General features: G+C 43.6%; 2 protein-coding genes across 4 annotated transcripts in view; one reads left to right on the top strand and one right to left on the bottom strand.

Annotated features, from left to right (window-relative positions):
• The window catches only part of STAMBPL1 (STAM binding protein like 1), a 59,288-nt gene extending 48,511 nt beyond the window's left edge, over positions 1 to 10,777 (bottom strand). The window contains exon 1 of one of the 3 annotated variants that reach the window (XM_072130859.1): positions 10,396 to 10,777. The gene's annotated coding sequence lies outside the window, so the exon portion shown is untranslated. Of the gene's footprint in view, positions 1 to 7,067; positions 7,152 to 8,778; positions 8,801 to 10,395 lie in introns of those variants that run through there. The other 2 variants (XM_072130861.1, XM_072130860.1) reach the window with 2 other exon arrangements.
• The window catches only part of ANKRD22 (ankyrin repeat domain 22), an 83,939-nt gene that overhangs the window by 32,022 nt on the left and 38,835 nt on the right, over positions 1 to 13,082 (top strand). The window lies entirely within an intron of this gene.

Here is a 13,082-nt window from a genome sequence, read left to right as displayed (position 1 = left end):
GACATGATCTAAAAGCTGTTCAGCTGCTTGATGACATACTGGTAGTGATTTATTAGGTCAATTTCTGCTGATAGGTTCCCTTTAAATTCAGAAGGCTTTCAGGTATACTGTTCACTACAGGAGAAAGAAGGAGCAAAAAAAAGGCACGGAGAAACCACTTTGCTTAATGAAATATATTAAAAGGTTTACTATAATTACATGCTCCACTCATTACGGAAATGTACTATAAGATCTTCAAAGTTTTTGTTACACTTTAAATTTCTGTAGTTTTGTGGACGCAGAATATTATTTGCAATAAATGCAACCTGTAATCTGTTGATGTATCTGTTCTATATTATGTATGTGTTTCATGGGAACACAGGTGCAATAAAATTTTAAAAAACAGTTATGCAATACTCTATATGATATATAGTTGCAGTTTTATACAGGGATACAATGACAATTTTACTTCAGGTCAAACTTTAGTACAAGAGAATGAAAACTATTGTGAGAACCAGTTTAGTGCCATATGGAATCCACAGAATTCTACAAACCTGCATTTGGAGAAACTACAGGTGTAAATATAGAATTGAAAAACAAATGCTGAATCTACAGTTATTATGTGAATTGCTGGTCTACTATGGAGCAATATATAAGCTACATGTAGAAACCTTTAGATTCCACCTGTCCAGTATTAGAAACTCATCTGTGATAACAGGCGTTGTCACCAAAGATACACTAAGCAAATATGCATTGCAGAACTAAGCTCAAGTCAATAGCCACAGTTCACAATAAGGGCAAATCTGAAGGGCAAGTTCCTTACAATCAAGATTCACCTTTACTTACGGTATATTCCATAAATATAATATTTATTGTCACACATTCGTAGTATCATAGTAGATAAGGTTGAAAAAAAATGTTGGCCCATGCATTCCAATCTATAATCCTACAGTGTTGGTGTAGAGGTAAGCAAAAAAAACCTACAAGACTGATGCCAATTGGCCCAATAGGGAGAAATTCCTTCGTGACCAATATGGCAGTTAGAATAACTCCTCGGATAATTAAATGTTTTCTTCCCATAACATGTGATATTGATTTTTACCAGAAAGACACCCAGGACTCTTAAACATGTCCAAATCACCTATTGCATCATCACGGGGATGAGAGTTACAGAGTCTCACTGCCATACAGAAAAGAATACCTGGCTATGGCGACGATAGAAACGGCTCTCCTTTAGGTGTAGAAAATGCCCTCTGCCTATGGTGATGGTAGAACCTCCTCTCCTCTAGGTGTAGAGGATGCCCCTGTCTATGGTGATGGTAGAACCACCTCTCCTCTAGGTGTAGAGGATGTCCCCTGTCTATGGTGATGGTAGAACCACCTCTCCTCTAGGTGTAGAGGATGTCCCCTGTCTATGGTGATGGTAGAACCACCTCTCCTCTAGGTGTAGAGGATGCCCCTGTCTATGGTGATGGTAGACCCTCCTCTCCTCTAGGTGTAGAGGATGCCCCCTGTCTATGGTGATTGTAGAACCTCCTCTCCTCTAGGTGTAGAGGATGCCCCCTGTCTATGGTGATGGTGGAACCTCCTCTCCTCTAGGTGTAGAGGATGCCCCCTGTCTATGGTGATGGTGGAACCTCCTCTCCTCTAGGTGTAGAGGATGCCCCCTGTCTATGGCGATGGTAGAACCACCTCTCCTCTAGGTGTAGAGGATGCCCCCTGTCTATGATGATGATAGAACCACCTCTCCTCTAGGTGTAGAGGATGCCCCCTGTCCTTGGTGATGGTAGAACCTCCTCTTCTCTAGGTGTAGAGGATGCCCCCTGTCTATGGTGATGGTAGAACCTCCTCTCCTTTAGGTGTAGAAAATGCCCTCTGTCTATGGTGATGATAGAACAGCCTCTCCTCTAGGTGTAGAGGATGCCCCCTGTCTATGGTGATGGTAGAAGCACTTCTCCTCTAGGTGTAGAAGATGCCCCCTGTCTATGGTGATGGTAGAACAGCCTCTCCTCTAGGTGTAGAGGATGCCCCCTGTCTATGGGGATGGTAGAACCACTTCTCCTCCAGGTGTAGAAGATGCCTCCTGTCTATGGTGATGGTAGAACAGCCTCTCCTCTAGGTGTAGAGGATGCCCCCTGTCTATGGCGATGGTAGAACCACCTCTCCTCTAGGTGTAGAGGATGCCCCCTGTCTATGATGATGATAGAACCACTTCTCCTCTAGGTGTAGAGGATACCCCTGTTTATGTTGATGGTAGAACCTCCTCTCCTCTAGGTGTAGAGGATGCCCACTGTCTATGGTAATGGTAGAACCTCCTCTCCTTTAGGTGTAGAAAATGCCCTCTGTCTATGGTGATGTTAGAAACCCCTCTCCTCTAGGTGTAGAGGATACCCCTGTTTATGTTGATGGTAGAACTGCCTCTCCTCTAGGTGTAAAGGATGCCCCCTGTTTATGTTGATGGTAGAACTGCCTCTCCTCTAGGTGTAAAGGATGCCCCCTGTCTATGGTGATGGTAGAACCTCCTCTCCTCTAGATGTAGAGGATGCCCCCTGTCTACGATGATGGTAGAACAGCCTCTCCTCTAGGTGTAGAGGATGCCCCCTGTCTATGGTGATGATAGAACCACTTCTCCTCTAGGTGTAAAGGATGCCCCCTGTTTATGTTGATGGTAGAACTGCCTCTCCTCTAGGTGTAAAGGATGCCCCCTGTCTATGGCGATGGTAGAACCACCTCTCCTCTAGGTGTAGAGGATGCCCCCTTACTATGATGATGATAGAACCACTTCTCCTCTAGGTGTACAGGATACCCCTGTTTATGTTGATGGTAGAACCTCCTCTCCTCTAGGTGTAGAGGATGTCCCCTGTCTATGGTAATGGTAGAACCTCCTCTCCTTTAGGTGTAGAAAATGCCCTCTGTCTATGGTGATGTTAAAAACCCCTCTCCTCTAGGTGTAGAGGATACCCCTGTTTTTGTTGATGGTAGAACTGCCTCTCCTCTAGGTGTACAGGATGCCCCCTGTCTATGGTGATGGTAGAACCTCCTCTCCTCTAGATGTAGAGGATGCCCCCTGTCTATGATGATGGTAGAACCGCCTCTCATCTAGGTGTAGAGGATGTCCTCTGTCTATGGTGGTGGTAGAACCTCCTCTCCTCTAGGTGTAGAAGATGTCCCCTGTCTATGGTGATGATAGAACCTCCTCTCCTCTAGGTGTAGAAGATGTCCCCTGTCTATGGTGATGATAGAACCTCCTCTCCTCTAGGTGTAGAGGATGCCCCCTGTCTATGGTGATGGTAGGACCTCCTCTCCTCTAGGTGTAGAGGAGGCCTCCTGTCTATGGTGATGGTAGAACCCCCTCTCCTCTAGGTGTAGAGGATGCCCCCTGTTTATGTTGATGGTAGAACTGCCTCTCCTCTAGGTGTAAAGGATGCCCCCTGTTTATGTTGATGGTAGAACTGCCTCTCCTCTAGGTGTAGAGGATGCCCCCTGTCTATGGTGATGGTAGAACCGCCTCTCCTCTAGGTGTAAAGGATGCCCCCTGTTTATGTTGATGGTAGAACTGCCTCTCCTCTAGGTGTAAAGGATGCCCCCTGTTTATGTTGATGGTAGAACTGCCTCTCCTCTAGGTGTAGAGGATGCCCCCTGTCTATGGTGATGGTAGAACCGCCTCTCCTCTAGGTGTAGAGGATGCCCCCTGTCTATGATGATGGTAGAACCGCCTCTCCTCTAGGTGTAGGGGATGCCCCCCATCTATGGCGATGGTAGAATCGCCTCTCCTCTAGGTGTAGAGGATGCCCCCTCTCTATGGTGATGGTAGAACTTCCTCTCCTCTAGGTGTAGAGGATGCCCCCTGTCTATGGTGATGGTAGAACCACGTCTCCTCTAGGTGTAGAGGATGCCCCCTGTCTATGGTGATGGTAGAACCTCCTCTCCTCTAGGTGTAGAGGATGCCCCTGTCTATGGCGATGGTAGAATGTGGTCAGATATGTACATGGGGCACAGTTTGTTAATGTTAAGTAGCTTAAGAAACTGTGATGATGTCACCCTGGTCACATAAAATTAGGCCACGCCCCTCGACTCGCTCCAAAGATGCATAGATGCCAGGCAAGATTATAACTCTGATTTTATGGCGATCTGAGGGAAACTATTTTTAGCTGTATTTGTTAAAAATGTGGTGACAGGTTCCCTTTAAAGTATATGACAAACAATTCTATAATTATATTTACTAATTCCATGTGTCCACTAATGATCCTTTCATGAAAGAACATTCTAGAATCCTCCCTAGAGGATATTTTAAACTATAAAACGTAAAGTCAGTCCAGTGTATGTAAAAAAAAAAAAAGTATTGTCAACCAAGTACACTGACACGCTAGTGTGTCCCCTCTGGCAGGATCTTAGCTTCTTATGCCCTTGTTTTTACAAATAAAGGCTTTTAAAATTATGCAAATTAGTCTCTTGGTCTCTGGGTTTTGAAGCCTGTAGCCCCTTAGGCTCATTTGCATAAAGTGAAGCCCTTTTTTTAATAATAAGAAGAAGAGTGGATCCTGCCAGAGGGGGCACCCAATAGGATGCAAGTCTGCTTGGTTTACTTAATGGTCCCTAGCGGTAGATGTCCTACAAGTGAAGGGGGTTGGAATAGTATCCTATCACAAATAGATTATACTTCTGTTATTACACTAAGATTCACATCAATCATTTTGTTCAGAGTCAAATGTACTCAGAGTTCTTGGTAGCTAGTGAACCGTTTCCATGGGGATTAGATTAAACAATAAGTCAGACAATCACTTCCTACATCTTGTCTATTATACAAACTACCACTGTAACATAAGTCAGTCAGTAACAATGTATGTTTATTTTCCAACTATTTAGATGACTCGTATAAAACTTTAAGATGTCCGAAAATGTTTTTGTCTTTTTTTCGTTTAATCTTAGTACACAGATTTGTGTTCAATTTAATAACTGAATAATAATACGTATGGAGACTCGGAGTCACTCACAGGGGAGCATGTGAATTATTCGGGCATACACTCGCTGCACTACACAAAGATAGATTGTATATGGCAGTGGTGGCAAACCTATGGCACGGGTGCCAGAGGTGGCACTCAGAGCCATTTCTGTGGGCACTCAGGCCATCACCACAGGACTGAGTTCACCAAACAGGACCAAATCCACCAAGTCTTCCTACAGTCCCAGGCAACTTATGAGATGCTGCTCTCAGCGCTATTTTAAAGCGACACTTCATTGCCTGTTTGGAACTGCAGGAAAATTGAGGTGGTGTTGACAGAACCACATCATCTGTGGAGGTCTTCCCACTGGACCCACCATCATTCCTCTACAGAGAGACCCTCTTTCTTTCAACTGTATTGCTGGCCTTAGGTGCTCGATACAATTTAAAGATGGGGAAGAACAGGGAGAAATAAGTTACTGCTTAAAATGCCATGTTGGCACTTCACAGTAAATAATTGGATTTTGGTCGTAGTTTGGGCACTCAGTCTCTAAAAGGTTCGCCATCACTGGTATATGGCATCTTAACCAGCCTGAACATCCATCCAGGAGATCTTATCATAACACACTAGTGATTGCACACACATCTGGTTACAGAGATAACATCTAGATGACTAGACCTCACCTAATAATTAATTGAAAACCCTTGAGAAGCACAGATGGAAAGTTCCCAGGGACTACGTGTCTCATAGGCAACCAGTGGCCTCCGTGGACCAAGGCAAGTTACTTCCTTTGAACTTCCTCCAAAAAGAAGACATACCAGAGTGATGCAGAAACCGGAGCTGGGTAAGTATGATTTCTTTTTCTCTCATCATGCTTCTGGCCACCTTTAATCTAGCTTTAATCTTCTACTGTTGGTTAAAAGAGTTCTATCCGAAAGCAAGAGATGGGCAACAAGATACTATTGAAAATAAATGGATACCTATATACTAGGGGGCATGTGCTGGGCTACCTATATACTGGGGGGCATGTGCTGGGCTACCTATATACTGGGGGGCATGTGCTGGGCTACCTATATACTGGGGGGCATGTTCTGGGCTACATATATACTGGGGGGCATGTGCTGGGCTACCTATATACTAGGGGGCATGTGCTGGGCTACCTATATACTGGGGGGCATGTGCTGGGCTACCTATATACTGGGGGGCATGTTCTGGGCTACATATATACTGGGGGGCATGTGCTGGGCTACCTATATACTGGGGGGCATGTGCTGGGCTACCTATATACTGGGGGGCATGTGCTGGGCTACCTATATACTGGGGGGCATGTGCTGGGCTACCTATATACTGGGGGGCATGTGCTGGGCTACCTATATACTGGGGGGCATGTGCTGGGCTACCTATATACTGGGGGGCATGTGCTGGGCTACCTATATACTGGGGGGCATGTTCTGGGCTACATATATACTGGGGGGCATGTGCTGGGCTACCTATATACTGGGGGGCATGTGCTGGGCTACCTATATACTGGGGGGCATGTGCTGGGCTACCTATATACTGGGGGGCATGTGCTGGGTAACCTAACTCCAGGGATTCTATGTACATATAGTATAGGTTCTGGATGCACATTCCATGTGCTGGGATAACAAAGAATACTTTATTTTACATTATGTCCCATTTCTGCCAAAAGTTCCATGCAAATGTTGTAAAATTATTTCTTTAACCATAAGCCACAACAAAATCAATTTTACAAGTTCTCTTAAATGTGTGAATGCGACCTCTGTCTCCACAATGTACTGGTAAGATATAAGAATCCACTCCACAACTACTCAAGTGTCCGTCCAGACTGAGGTTCATGATCAGGTCCCATTGTATGCAACAGAGAAAGTTACAGGAATCTGTAAAAATTGAGTACCTGTCCACATTTTGGAAAGTGCCTATAACAGTGGTAAGAGTCAGAATAAGCACTAAATATACTATTTATGGATGGCACATTATACAACAGTCATTAGGTGATGCATGGAAGCAAAACAGTGCATCCTTATGCTCATAAATGCATAGTATTAAAAGGGAACCCATCACCACATGCTTTTAGCTAAAAATGATTCCCCTGAGATTCATATATTTTCAACTTTATAGTTTTACCTTGTATCTAACCATGGCTCGTCAAGGTGGGTGTGGCCTCCTCAAGCTGAATCCGGCAGCTCCTCCCCATCCTCTCTCTGTATGCAGGTGTAATGTGACAGGTGACATCATCGCAGGTTCTTTAGCTTTTTAGCATTAGGAACTGTCCACCAAGCATATCATGAAATCACAGCATATTGTATCACATGAAATCACAGCAGGCTGCATGGAGAGGAGAAGGAGTCCATGGAGGCTGCTGTTATTGTTTTATGTGGTCAGATGTGTACATGGGGTATATTTTGCTAATGTTAAGTAGCTTAAGGACCTTTGATGATGTCACCTTGGTCACATGACATTAGGCCACGCCCCTCAACTCCCTCCAAAGATGCATAGATGCAAGATTAGAACTCTGATTTTATGGGGATCTGAGAGAAACTATTTTTAGCTAAAAGCAGATAATTACTAGAGCTCTATAGGAACCTGTCACTACCTGTATTTTTGAAAACATTGTGTTGGGTTCCCTTTAATAACCCCATTTTAAAGATCACTGCTTGCTGCCAGTAAAAGGAAAGATTCTATTTACAGCGAAAGGTTGAAACCTGACCTCATAAAATCTCAGCAACCACAAAGTATCCGGGATCCCTTCCTTTCCCTGGTTGAACTTGATGGACATATGTCTTTAATCAACCCTATAAACTTTTAGCTATGTAACTATGAAATGTGTTCCTTCCACAACATGACAGAGACAGTATTCCATATAAACTGAGGGTTAGTTACACTGGGCATAAATGACTAGTAACAGGGAATTGTCTGAACAGTATACTAGTCCGGCATTTGCCAAAATCTTCAACATGCCATACAGCCTGTTGAGAAATATGGTGCAGACAAGGGACAGTCTATGACAGTGTTGGCGAACCTTTTAGAGACCGAGTGCCCAAACTACAACCAGAATCCACTTATTTACCCTGATGTGCCAACGTGCCATTTTAAGCAGTAACTTAGTGCTCCCTGTTCTTCCACTTCTTTAATTGTATTGGCCGTCTGAGGCCACCAATACAGTTGATAGAAGAGTACAAATTCATAAATTGCCTAGGACTGCGGGAAGATGTAATGGATTTGTTCCTGTATGGTGAACTCTATCCTGGGCTGATGGCCTGAGTGCCCACAGAGAGGGCTCTGAGTGCCACCTCTGGCACCCGTGCCATAGGTTCGCCATCACTGGTCTATGAGATCCTAGGATACCAGGCTGATACATTGGGGCTCATTTACTAAGGGTCAGTTAGGATAGGTATTTAGCTACTGTCTGCGCGGGGATTTTGGCGCACGCTATTGAATTTTGTCGAAGATGCACTTGCTTCGTTCAACACAAATTGGGGGGCGTGCCGTCGGACGATCCGACAGATTCGGACTGAGCGCGGGATTTAACATTGAAATTGTGTCCCAAGCCCAAGCACTTACATGCACCATGAAAAACATAGTGAACTCTGTCGGACCTGAGCGGGGAATCGACACATGCAGGATATCGGGCGCAAGATGTTAGTGAATTGTCGCACAATGCACTTTCAGTGAACTCCAGTGGCCGGGGAAGTAAATGAGCCCCAGTTTCAGTTTCAGTTTCTGGCTATAAAAAGCAATATTTCTATTCCCTGACAGCAAGTGGAAACATTACCAATAAGAATTATTGTATTGTACATAGCTTAAGAGTAAATATTCTACCAATAATGTGTATTACCTGGCCATAGGAGAGGTGATCTCAGATTGATCAGCGCGGGCGCAGCTACTGACACTTCCATTGATCTATATTTTATGACCCGTTCCCTTTGTATCCTTTACAGTAAACTGTAACTATAGTAAATCCTCAGTAACCACAACTCATCAGTACCATACTGTACAAGGTATCATATTGCTGGAGGGGCCTGGAATATCATATCATGGGATATAGCTTCATCACATGTGTGCTGATGTGGTTGATAGAGCTGTGCAGTTTCCATTAACAGCGCAGGTCACCTAGGTCACAGGGACAACGTGGTGCCAGCGAGCGCCGTCTGCCTCACTCTTCCTCCATAGGCAATAAACTATTACAATGAAGTCAGACAACATTTCTGCAGCTCTGCTCAGAGTCTTTAAGACATTAATGACTTTTACAAGTGGACACAATGGTATCCGACAGAGATACACGTGTGCTAACAGGTATTAATAGATTACAATGTAATTACAATGTTAACGCTTCCAGCTATAACAACATTTCACCTTTTCTTTAAAATATACTCCAAATACGGATTTTATGGTTAATAGTTGGAACCAATAGTGATGTCCTCTTAGGGCGACGCCACACATGGCGTTTTGAATCCGTTTTGGCCCGTTTTTCAGCAAAAAGCAAGCATTTTGCTTAAAAACGGGCCAAAAACGGATTCAAAACGGGTTCAAAAACGCCATGTGTGGCATCACCCTTATATAACCCTCGAAAAACAATGTCTTTAGGCAGCCAATAACCTGTGAATAATGAAATCAGTGACTTAATAATACTCACAATATATACAAAACAACACATTATAGACCATGCGTTGGCACTTTGTTTAACGGAACTGAACTTATCCTAAAGTACCAAACTCCTCTAAGAACACTCAATGAATGGACAGCATCATAGAAATACACAATACATCATAAAAAGAACATTAAAGGTAGATCTCACTTTCTAGTGTATAGCAATCAGAATACTCCATTGATTTTCCGAGGTGGGAAAGGCAGATAAGACGGGTTTTTAGAGGTTAGGATTTGTTTGCATTGCCATTTTCTCATATATCTTCATGTGCGTCACTTGTTGTTATAGTAGTATAACATGCACTCTCCTTTTTCTCACTATATAAACACTGTTCCCAATTTTCACATCTATTATAGCTCTTTATTCATGCCGTTGAAATGCCCCTTCAATGACTTGTCCTTACCAATGTCACAGGAAACAGAAAGAGGACCTTGCGGCACCAGATCAGATTTTAGACATGAAAAGTCACAATGTATCTACCTGGACATCAATGCTTTTGGCATAGGACGTACAATACTTTAGAGTTTCAGAGCAAGGGAGGTGTATGTCATACGATAGCCCCTCACCCACCGCTACCACCTTCCCCAGAACATACGTAGTCTACAGATGCGTAAATGGATTGCAAGCTCTAAGGGACAGTGTCCTCTTCCTCTTGTTCAATTCTGCTTTTCACAATATTTATCATTTTGTATCCTTTGCAGTTTTTATCATTTTGTATTGTATGCCCCCTCGCAATGCCAGTGACAAATAAAATAGCGTAATAAACGAAGCGTCTGCGCGTTATACAATGAGAATGCAATCACTTACCAACACCGCAGCCCCTGGTGCAGCCTTTGCTTGTCATCAGCCTCTTTGCTTTCCTGGCTTTTGCTGGAAAGAACTGCAGCTCCTGGCTTTTTGTAATAGAACAAAATGAAATGACAGCAGCCGGGTTGTGTGTCCCCACCTCTCTCCTGCCCCCTGTTTAATGGCTTGTTTACCAGATGTTGCTTTCATGTACGAGTTGTGTCAATGCTATGATAACATTACACAGCCGGGTGAATGGGGAGAGGGATAGGAGACTGGGATGGGGAATGGGAGAGCGCGGGCTCAGCTCCTAGTCCTGGGGATCATACAATCGGAGGTGGATGATTACTGAGCAGCTCTCCCCGCCTCTCCAGGAAGCACAATGTCTGCAGCTGCTTACTGCTTGCCTCGTGTGACATTATTAATAGGAGCCATGAGGAATGCATCACTCGCACTTCCTCCCATAGTCACAGCCTCACTCTTACGTCTCTAGATTTCTAAGATTGTGGCCCAGTGGCGTAACTAGAAGCTGATGGGCCCCAGTGCAAAGTCTGTGCCAGGCCCCCGACTATAATGTATGGTTTATAGTAATAGTCTTCTCATATGGGAAAGTGACACCATAAGGGCCCCCTAAACCTCCTGGGCCCGGGTGCGATCGCAACCTCTGCACCTGCTCAAGTTACGTCCCTGCCCAGTGGGCTTTATATGGGAGGACGCCAGACGCAAGGTTAATCAAGACCGTGCCAGCAAAGAGACTATGTGAAAACATATAATAAATAGAAAAAGCAAACACTTTTCAGTTTTTGTAGGTTTTAGCGCCAAAATATTAAGGAATGAGGTAAAGGAAGAACTTGGGGTATATTCAGACATTGCAGTTAGGCGCAGAAGTGATTCATAAGTAGAGAGATGTGGTTTATGATGTAAGTGCAAAGGGCAGATGCTCAAGAAAATGAAAAATGTCTCAGGGCGTGTACACGGAATCCGTTTCTTCACGGTTTTTGAGGCGTTTTTGACGCATTTCGAAGGCTTCAGCCTTGATCACGCGCTGAGGTTACATTGCGTTTTAGCAGATGCAGTGGAAACGAAATGTAACCTCAGCATGTGATCAGGGCTGAAGCCAGTGGAATGCGTCAAAAACACATTAAAAAACATGAAGCACCGGATTGTGTGAACGCGTGTTCACACGTTGCATTTTTGGTCGCGTTTTCATTGCGTTTGAAACACATTACAACAGCTGATGAGAGGTGATTTGCCTAATTACATTACCGTTTACACTTGTTAACGCAATGTTAACGCATGTTAACATGTTGCAGACACATGTGTTAACATTTTGTAAACTGAAAAGTTAACAGTAATGTAATTAGGCAAATCCTCTCTCCTCAGCTGTTGTAATGCATTTCAAACGCAATGAAAACGTAGGACAAAATGCAACGTGTGAACGCGCCCTCAGGCTGCGTATACACATTGCATTACAGGCTATGTTCACATATAGCATTTTATACACTTTTTTGTCACTTTTTCTTTGTGTTTGAAATGCATTACACCCAAAGGTGCTTGAACATATTGGTTCAAAGAACAAAAAAAACGCTGCCTTCAAATATTATATGTTGGTCCAAAAGATTTTTCTATAAAAATCCTACTTGGGATTCAGTCTTGATCTCTCATGGGTGTAAAATTAAAGCTGAGCTCTGATTCCATGGGAAACTGGACCAGTTTTACCACCTGATAAATTCCTCCCCCTTGTCCCTATTTTATATAGAGCCCACCGAAAAAAAGAAGCAATATTTCTTTACAAATAAACGCCATTTTGCAACCTTTTGATGCCTGAATTGTAGAGGGCAGAAGCTCATGTATTGCCCCCACTATTTGTATTTCAGTTCATAATGGAATATAGTGGAGGTGGGGGATATTTCTTCTTCCATATTGAGAACCCTGAAACTGTTCAGCTCTTAGTTGAGATATTTTTGAAACAGTGAATGACATATCTGAGTTTCATTTTCTATAGATTTGGGGTATAATACCAATGCGGTGTGCAGGTCCCTACTGTCAGCTATATACTGCATATCAAGCATTCAAGAGATGTCAGGCATAGCCCAAGACCTCAACTGTTTGAGCCTGGAGTGGATTCAAAAGATATATAATTATAAATGATGGGACATACTACTACCGTATTTTTCGGACTATAAGGCGCTCAAAAAAATCAGTTGATTTTCTCAGAAATCAGGTGCGGCTTATAGTCCGGTGCGCCTTATTTATGAACCGTACTTACAGACAACAGCTGCCTTGTACTGTGCACAGGTCTGCCCCCTGCTGGTCCAGTGCGCCTTATATATGAACCGTACTTACAGACAACAACAGCTGCCTTGAACTGTGCACAGGTCTGCCACCTGCTGATCATTCATCCCTATAATCAGGTGCGCCTTATATATGAACCTAGACGTTTTAGCAGGCATTTATTGATAGTGCGCCTTACAGTACGGTGCGCATAATAGTCCAAAAAATACTGTATTTTTAAGGAAATCTACCATGAAAAACCAGGGACATTTACTCATACATAGATCCAGGCACCGTGACTGAGGAAATCTTCTAATGTTTGTTATCCTCCTTTATAAAATCATCTTTTAAAATTATGCTAATGAGCCAGAAGGGCTCTGAAAGGTGTTACAGGAGCCCATCCATTTTGTAGCTTCACTGGCTGTGAGGCTGCC

The sequence above is a fragment of the Engystomops pustulosus genome, chromosome 11 (genome assembly GCF_040894005.1).
Source record: "Engystomops pustulosus chromosome 11, aEngPut4.maternal, whole genome shotgun sequence".
NCBI lineage: Eukaryota > Metazoa > Chordata > Amphibia > Anura > Leptodactylidae > Engystomops > Engystomops pustulosus.
The sequence above is the reverse complement of the archived record's forward strand: the minus strand, read 5'-3'. Positions and strand labels throughout refer to the sequence as shown.